Source organism: Cryptotermes secundus, unplaced genomic scaffold (genome assembly GCF_002891405.2).
Source record: "Cryptotermes secundus unplaced genomic scaffold, Csec_1.0 scaffold1379, whole genome shotgun sequence".
Lineage (NCBI taxonomy): Eukaryota > Metazoa > Arthropoda > Insecta > Blattodea > Kalotermitidae > Cryptotermes > Cryptotermes secundus.
Window position 1 is genome coordinate 1,176,051 of NW_019718634.1, and position 9,670 is coordinate 1,185,720.

Below are 9,670 nucleotides of genomic sequence, written 5' to 3' on the forward strand. Positions count from 1 at the left end.
AGGGTGTAAAGCTAATCACTGACCTCCATTATGCATCAGGGTTAATAATGTGTCTTCATGATGTGATGCTTAGTTAAGCATCAAGTTTGCCTTTTATTTGTTGTCATTGAGGTACACTGAGGTACACTGAGGAGCAGATACTTACAACACTTAAGTTAAGAAATAACCGCCCTAACTGTACATATGACAAGTCTTGGGCTGAAACATGGATAATACTAGATATTTGGTTCCAGGTATATTTTGAAATTTTATTTATGTTTAGCAAATTACATTGTTTATTCATTTCTTGGAAAAACTTGCAATACTGTTCATCTTTAAATTCTTTCACCTACACATGGAAGATACTAAAATTTACATATTAGAAATAGTTTAAATAGATAATTTATTCCAGAATTTTGAAAGTTCCTGTAAAACTTCCACATAAAATCTAAGATTAAATAAGATCTAAAAGTCTGTCATGATGGTACATCAATACAAATATGTTTTTGAACATAACTTCATCTAAAAACTGTCCTGTTTATTTTTCAAAACACAACTTTCAGAGACTGGATTCTGTTTCCGTCTTCAGGTAAAACCTACTCAGTTTGGCCCNACAATGTTACCTTTACCTAACTATTATTACAACACCGTGTCATAGGTCAGGCGGTTAGCCCGGGTTCGACGCCAGGTCACATTATATAGATCTTTTTGGTGGAACAAACCTGCACTGTGGCAGGTTCTATCCAAGCACTTCGGTTTNTGTCCCTATCTCCAGACCAATAAGTAGGACAATGTTTTCAGATAAACACAAGATAATGGATAGTGTCCAAAAACATAATATTTGTAATAATCTAAGAGGTTCAAGATGTTGTCATGTTTGTAATTTTCAGCTTAAAATAAAAAAAATNACTGCTTCCATTTTCAGGACAGAAGAGCACATGTTGACTGAAGTCGCGTGGTGTTCATCAGGCATGTGTGGCAGGAGGCTTACCATATCCTTCCAGATCCTGCCCAATTCACGATTCACAGATCACTCTGCCATTAGATGTGATGTAACATGCAGTTAAACGGGTGCCGTAAATAAGTGAATAATCCTTCAACCTGAAACGCTTTTCCACCCGTGATGACGTAACTTTAAGCTACGCCTAGTCCCCACTTTGCACCACTACTGGTGATTTGCCTACATCATCAAGGCAAAGTTGTAACTGTAAGTAAACAAGAGTAAAGCTATCCCTGTAACACGCCGTGGAGGCCCGTAGGGTTGTGAGATGTTGAGGTTCCCACATTTTCTACACAGTCGGCCCATAGATGGCGGTGATGTTGTCAGCCTTACGCCCCAGCCGCCCTTTACCCCAAGAATATTCCTGGTACTCATTTCTATTAGAGGCTGAGTCGACCCCAGGGCCATTGTGAGGCTGGAAGGATTAGGTGAGTTGAAAAAATCCAGTTACCTCATCGGGACTCGAGCCCACGACCTTCCGGTTTGTAGCATAGTGCCTCAACAAACTACGTTACCGCGTGCCCCCAAGTTGTACCTGTGCTTAACTGAATAAGCACCTTGCAATGAAGACCTGTGGAGGTATAGCTCCACAGTTCTTGATCTCAGCACTAGATGGAGGTAGTGGTCAGCTTCACGCCCCGACCGTTTACTCCCGAGAAATCAGCCTGCGGTACCCATTGGGAGGGAGACTGAGTGGGCCTCTGGAGTGCAGAAAAATTTCTTGCTCCCTCCGGGAATCGAACTCCGACACGTCTCTATACCTACTGAGCTATCTGTAGCCCGCAAATGCTTGTGATGACATTCAAGCGCACGGCACCGGGCAGGTTAACGCTGTAGGAACTGCATTACTGCTGTCTCCGTGAGGGCAGTTAGACATGTAACGTGAGGCAGCGACTGGGGTAGGCTAGTAGACTCAGAAACCCGAGAAGAAGGTGCGATAACGGGCGCTGCTCTGCCCGTGAGACTGTAGCTCTCAACACGAACCCAGACATCTTTCTGCCAGTAACGTGAGGCACAATACAGTTTTTGTTTCTCTGCCTTCCACCCTTGTGTTCAATGCATCATTTTGTTATCTACGGAGTCCGCTTTGGAGGTCTGTCAGCAGTTTTCAAGCAGATAGGGGCGGACACAGTAACGTTGTCAAAGCGCGGCTGTGGGTATGATTACAGGGTAATATTTTGAGAACGCAATTCTGAATTACCGCACACGATTCTGTTTTCAACATAGCACACAATATTATAGGAGTGAAACTGGCGCAGAACAGGCAAGAGTACAATTAATTTTTTTTTAATTCGCTTAGTGGGGCGTGGAGTCCAACTGGGTCCACTCGGCACGGCGACCACTGATTGGCCTATTGTACCTGCCCCGAGTGACTATGATGATGGAGAATTTGGTGGAATGAAGTTTGGCAGGGGAAACCGAAGTACTCGGAGAAAACCCGCCCCAGCGCCACTTTGTCCACCACAAATCCCACTTGACCAGATCCGGGATCGAACCCGCGCCGCCGCGGTGGGAAGCCAGCGACTAGCCACTTGAGCTATGTCGCGACCTTCCAGGGATGTCAGTAAGTTGGCAGCACTGGATTCTGACTCCTTAAAACAAAAAATAAACTTAAGATTATTATATTTGTGCAGAGGTTCTGGGTTCGATTCCCGGCGATTTTCTGAGAAGTAGTGGGTCTGGAACGGGATTCACTCAGCCTCGTAAGGATAACTGAGGAGCTACTTCAATGGAAAAGTAGCGTCTCCCGTCTAGAAAACCGAAATTGACGGCCGTGGGGATTCGTTGCGCTGACCAAGCGACTCCCTCTATCGGCTAAAGTTGGCACTAACTTCGCCGACAAAGCGGTGGTAGCTCGGTCGGTATAGTTCGCTTGCAGACTAAAGCCACGGAGTTTTTTTATTATATTTGTGTGTCGGGCTGTAATGGTCAGATCTGTTGATGACNCTTTGATATTCTACCAGTCGCCATACCCTGCCGGTACTGGTGCTCGCTATCAGCCCCGTTCAGCCAACGAGGCTGGCAGTGGTACCCGATCACTTCCCCATCTACCGGAGGCATTGGAAACTACTTGGGAGGGAAACTTTGCCTAATTTTGCTCAGAGGTCTCCTAGAGACATGATGATCTTTTACGTGCTGTAAATCTACGACACAGGACCCATGGCTTAAAGTCCCTTCCGGAGGACTTGTTCCCTGAATTTTTCCGCCCTTAAAAATTCCACGACCTCCGTCGGGTTTGAACCCGCGTACCTTGAGTCATGAGGTGGGAAATGATGGACAGTAAGTTGGCCAGTCTGTCTTGATGTCAAGCCCCCATCTGGGGTCCAAGACCAGATTTTTATTACTATCAGACAGTTGCAGGTTTGTTGATGTGGGCCACCCTCTCTGATGAGAGGACAGCTCTGTCGTTTACAATTGCTGTTGGCCCTCGCCAGCACAGCCATTCTTGGTTGCGAGTCCAGTAGGATTTATGACCAAATTTTACTATTTCAGATTTGTGACTTCCTCAACCTGGAGGGCCTGGTCCCCGTATTCATATCACTAAGGAAAGGGTGGACCAGTTATAATCCCAGGTACTAGCTTCCCTTTGTCACCTTCTATGACTTGCAGCAATACAGTGGAGGTATTCAAACCCACCTTTACATCGGGGACAGACTCCTCATTAACTTTTCCTGCTTGTGACATATCAGCACAGACCGCACACAAAATCTCTTTCCTCTGTTGTTGTGCAATTGCTGCATTTGTGTCTATTGGGGTGCCCACGTTATTGCTACTCAGCCATTGCTTAGCAATGGCTATTATATAATTCTTTATTTCGCGGTCGTTGTCTACTTGCCACAATACTTAGAGTTATTTATATTAATAGTTGGTATATTTGCTTATTTTTAAGGTGATTTTTTGCAAAAATCCAAGGAGGGAAATTTCCCCACCACTCAGTGCCCAGTCACATATGAAATATCAATTACAATTCTGAATATAACTGTTTTAGTATTGAACACTGGTTACAATACAGAATATTCCATCCATGTTGAAGCAGTAAATTGATTTTGGGTTCCATTAAAGTCAGAAAATTTGACTACCTCAGTGACTAGTGACTTCTCAAGAAGCTGTATGCTCCAGGAGCCAGTTAGTTACGTCCTCCATAACTATCCAGGATAGCTCATATAATATAGAAACTTTACTACAAGCTGGATAACTTTGAAAACAGGTTTTGATTCTCTGCTGGGTCAAAAGATTCTTCTTCTCCTCCTCCTCACAGAGTTGAAATTGGCTGAGGGACCAATTCAGCCTTCTGTTGAATGACTGTTGGAGTTCTTACCCTGCGGTAAAATGGACAGGGTGTAAAGCTAATCACTGACCTCCATTATGCATCAGGGTTAATAATGTGTCTTCATGATGTGATGCTTAGTTAAGCATCAAGTTTGCCTTATATTTGTTGTCATTGAGGTACACTGAGGTACACTGAGGAGCAGATACTTACAACACCTAAGTTAAGAAATAACCGCCCTAACTATACATATGACAAGTCTTGGGCTGAAAGATGGATAATACTAGATATTTGGTTCCAGGTATATTTTGAAATTTTATTTATGTTTAGCAAATTACATTGTTTATTCATTTCTTGGAAAAACTTGCAATACTGTTCATCTTTAAATTCTTTCACCTACACATGGAAGATACTAAAATTTACATATTAGAAATAGTTTAAATAGATAATGTATTCCAGAATTTTGAAAGTTCCTGTAAAACTTCCACATAAAATCTAAGATTAAATAAGATCTAAAAGTCTGTCATGATGGTACATCAATACAAATATGTTTTTGAACATAACTTCATCTAAAAACTGTCCTGTTTATTTTTCAAAACACAACTTTCAGAGACTGGATTCTGTTTCCGTCTTCAGGTAAAACCTACTCAGTTTGGCCCAATCGATAGAGCTTGTCCCTATCTCCAGACCAATAAGTAGGACAATGTTTTCAGATAAACACAAGATAATGGATAGTGTCCAAAAACATAATATTTGTAATAATCTAAGAGGTTCAAGATGTTGTCATGTTTGTAATTTTCAGCTTAAAATAAAAAAAATTCATGTGAAACCCTAGATATGTTAAGAATCTGTCCTCATACCAAATTCTCGCTGAATGAGCTGGTATAGCTCGAACACTCTAAATCTGTTTCTCGAAATGCTTGGTTCAAATTTGGGCTGGGACATCGCTGGGACACTGCCTATCTTGACTGAAATTTTGTGGCTTTCCGCAGCCCATCCTGGCAGTGCCAGGTTTATACCCAAGTTAGTATGTGACCGTTTCCTTCCAAATGCTTCACCATCCAGCAATCATCCTACTGTTGAATGCTATAGTCGTGATATTGATACCATCATTAAATTTTAATTTTATATAAAATTTAGATTAATAAAAGTGTTACATCTTGTTGATCTGCCATCTCCATACAAAACCTTCAGACTATAACAACACCAGTGTTGCCACCTTTTGAGAACATACACTAACATTTCTGAGCAATCTGCTGCCTCTGGTTTCAGGTATGTTCATGCTTATGTACAGCTATACATTACTCAATTTATTATTTTCGCCCAATTAATCTTCATTTCAGTGCTCCCTGTCACTCATTTCAGTGTCAGATCACCAAATTTTAAGATTTCATCAGTTAACTGATCAAAGTTACTGCTCCCTGTTATGTCCTTAAGGCCATAACGGTAGAATTTTAGAATTAAATAAGTACAAATTTTGATTTAGCAGTGCCTGGAAAAGATTGTAGGAGGGGAAAGTGCAGTAACTACACTACATTAGTGTAGTGATCACAGCATTGCCCACTGAGACCAATACTGCTCAGCTGGATATGCAGTCACACAGTGTAACCAGGAACTACAACTAGGGCTGTAGAGAATGCTGACTCAGCTGTGACTGTAAGATACATGCCTCAGGATGTGCAGACATTGAGGATTAGTGACAAATATTTGAGAGCAGCTGACACATTCCTCTGACACTTAATATGTCACCAAGAGACCAGCCCAGCCAAGAACCATGGACCTTCAAGAACTTCTGTTCTGCAGCTTCACCCTCATTACCATCAAAAGTAAGGGGAACCATCAACTGTAGCTCAGGAAGTGCAGTTCAGTGTTACACTACTGACCCTCTAGACATAGAGCAACATAGTGACCAACTGGTAACCATGTCCATGTGAGAGGATGGCAGGAGAGTAGAAACAATTGACCACTAGTTAGCGGAAACAGCAATAGGATATGTATAATCAAATGTTAATGTTCTGTGCCATTGGAATAGTAATTGAAGTGGGATGCTGGATCACAGGAACGGGGAATCAAACTCAGGCACCCAAATGTGTGGGCTGTAACGGGCATAATACTGTAGTCTTTCATTCATTCTTGCTTTATGATAAATGGTATAGGTAGTGGGGCGTGGGGTGCTCAGGAACGGCCGGTAATTGGGCCTCAGTGGGCCCATTTTTGCTTTCAGGCAGCACAAATTTGACTATGGGCCTAAGAGTTGGGATAGCAATGGGTTCTGTGATGGACGGCCGGGTTCGATTTGCAGCAGGGGGCAAGAGATCTTTCTCCATTACGCAGTGTTCAGACCAGTTTTGGGGCACAGCCCCCATCATATCAAATGGTTACAGGGGGTAAAGCGGCCGGGACTTGAAGCTGACCACTCATCAAAATCTATTGCCGCTGTCAGTGATGGAGATACACGTGCACTCTCCCACAAGTATTCAAAGCATAATGCATACTTTGGTAGGCAGAGGCGCGAGTTTACTTTTTACCGCTTAACATTACCTACAAAACAAAAACAACAAACTCCGTGGCCCGCAGTCCGCAAGCGAACTATACCGACCGAGCGACCGCCGCTTGTCGGCGAAGTTAGTGCCAACTTTAGCGGATAGAGGGTGTCATGTGGTCAGCGCAACGGAACCCCACTGCCGTTACTCTCGGTTTTCTAGATCGGAGCCGCTATTTCCTTTAAATAAATCCTCATTTATCCTCACGAGGCTGAGTGGACCTTGTTCCAGACTCACTACTTCTCAGAAAATATGGTAGCGCCTCGAATCGAACCTGGGACCTCTGGATTTTTAGCCATGAACTCAGTCGGTCCACTATACATTTACCAACTTTTCTTCTCACAAGAAGGTACGTTCAGGGTTATAACAACACTTACACGTATATTGATTTGAAATGCAGGCAATTAAGTGCAACTTCGCAGTTCCTTCTCGACCCATTTACGTCACACTTNATAGGTAATTTTTTGTCATTTTTTTACATTTTTAGGTTTAAGGTAATTTTTTCATTTTGGGGGTAATTTTTTGGACTTTTAAGGGCATTTCTGGTCATTTTTGGCCATTTTAAGGAATTTTTCTTCATATGTTTTCTGAAATCTGAATAACATAGAAGCGAAGTGTTCTTTCTTTTCTCCTTTAGGTCATTTTTCTGGATTTCTTTCGGTCATTTTTTAAACATTTTCAGGTCATCAAAATCCGAGCCCTGCATATTACATTCTTGGGTCATATTTTATGTAATTTTTCTGGATTTTCTGACCATTTTAGAGGTCATTTTTTAAATATTTTCAGGTCATCAAAATCCGGGCCCTGGTTATCACAATAAGTACAATCCAGCACTTCGAAATAAAATCAAATAAGATAGGAATGCGTATAGGATATTGATGGGAAAGCCAGAAGGAAGGAGACCACAGGGAAGACCAAGGAGTAGGTGGGTGGACAATATTAGAATGGAGCTTAGAGAGATAGGATGGGATGGTGTGGATTGGATAGATCTGGCTCAGGATAGGGACCAGTGGAGGGCTCTTGTGAACACGGTGATGAACCTTCGGGTTCCATAAAATGCTGGGAAATTCTTGAGTAGCTGCAGAATTGGCGGCTCCTCAAGATGGGCTCAGCGCCATGCGTAAATATGTAAGATTTAACGAGGACCACTCGGTTAAAACTAATGCTACATATTTCACGTCTGTACATATGGCTACAATTGTCTTCTGTTCGTCAGTTACCGTGGTGCGTTGTAAGACGAGTTTCAAACGTTCATAGGTTGACGCTTTGGTTCATGTTACAGAAGCATCTCACATACGTAAGGCGAAATTCGTTGAGTGCTGGGTTGGAAATCGCTGTTAGAGACGGGAAAACGTCAACCGTAAGAGTGTCCTGCTGTGAGATGGGAGTCAGGTCTCGAATATAATATGTAATTCAGTTGCAAGGAAACTTTCCTTCGCTTTAAGCATAAGCTCTTCATTACTGATGCAATATTCTAGCATTTATGCTTACAGAATTGCGTTTTATAATAACACATGTTTTCATAACTATTATGAGCCGGGATAGCTCAGTCAGTATAACGTCTGACTAAGGGATGGACGACCGAGGAATCGGAGTTCGATTCCCGGTAGGGGCAAGAATTTTCTCTTCTCCACCTAGTCCAGACTGGCTTTTGGTCCACCCAGCCTTCTATCCAATGGGTACCGGGGGCTCTTTCCCCAGGGATAAAGCTGCCGCGACGTGACGCTGACCACTAACCTCCAGCTAGTGCCGAGGTCAAGAATATGTGGATCTATACATCCACTCCCCCATACGCCTTCATGGCGTAGTGCTTAATTAGTTAAGCGCAGGGAACAAATTTACCTTTACCTAACTATTATTACAACACCGTGTCATAGCTCAGGCGGTTAGCCCGGGTTCGACTCCAGGTCACATTATATAGATCTTTTTGGAGGAACAAACCTGCACTGTGGCAGGTTCTATCCAAGCACTTCGGTTTCCCCTGCCAATTCTCATTCCACCAGCCGCTCGATCTTCACTGACGTTTCAGAGGAACGCGCTGCTTCCATTTTCAGGACAGAACAACACATGTTGACTGAAGTCGTGTGTTGTTCATCAGGCATGTGTGGCAGGAGGCTTACCATATCCTACCAGATCCTGCCCAATTCACAATTCACAGATCACTCAGCCATTAGATGCGATGTAACATGCAGTTAAACGGGTGCCGTAAATAAGTGAATAATCCTTCAACCTGAAACGCTTTTCCACCGGTGATGACGTAACTTTAAGCTGCGCCTAGTCCCCACTTTGCACCACTACTGGTGATTTGCCTACATCATCAAGGCAAAGTTGTAACTGTAAGTAAACAAGAGTAAAGCTATCCCTGTAACAGGCTGTGGAGGCCCATAGGGTTGTGAGATGTCGAGGTTCCCATATTTTCTAGACAACTGGCTCATAGATGGCGGTAGGGTTGTCAGCCTTACGCCCCAGCCGTCCTTTACCCCAAGAATATTCCTGGTACTCATTTCTATTAGAGGCTGAGTCGACACCAGGGCCATTGTGAGGCTGGAAGGATTAAGTGAGTTGAAAAAAACCAATTAGCTCATCGGGACTCGAACCCACGACCTTCCGGTTTGCAGCATAGTGCCTCAACCAACTACGTTACCGCGTGCCCCCCAAGTTGTACCTGTGCTTAACTGAATAAGCACCTTGCAATGAAGTCCTGTGGAGGTATAGCTCCACCGTTCTTGATCTCAGCACTAGATGGAAGTGAGTGGTCAGCTTGACGCCCCGACTGATTTACCCCCAAGGAATCAGCCTGCGGTACTCATTGGGTGGGAGACTGAGTGAGCCACAGGGCCAAGCTGGAAAAATTTCTTGCGCCCTCCGGGAGTCGAACGC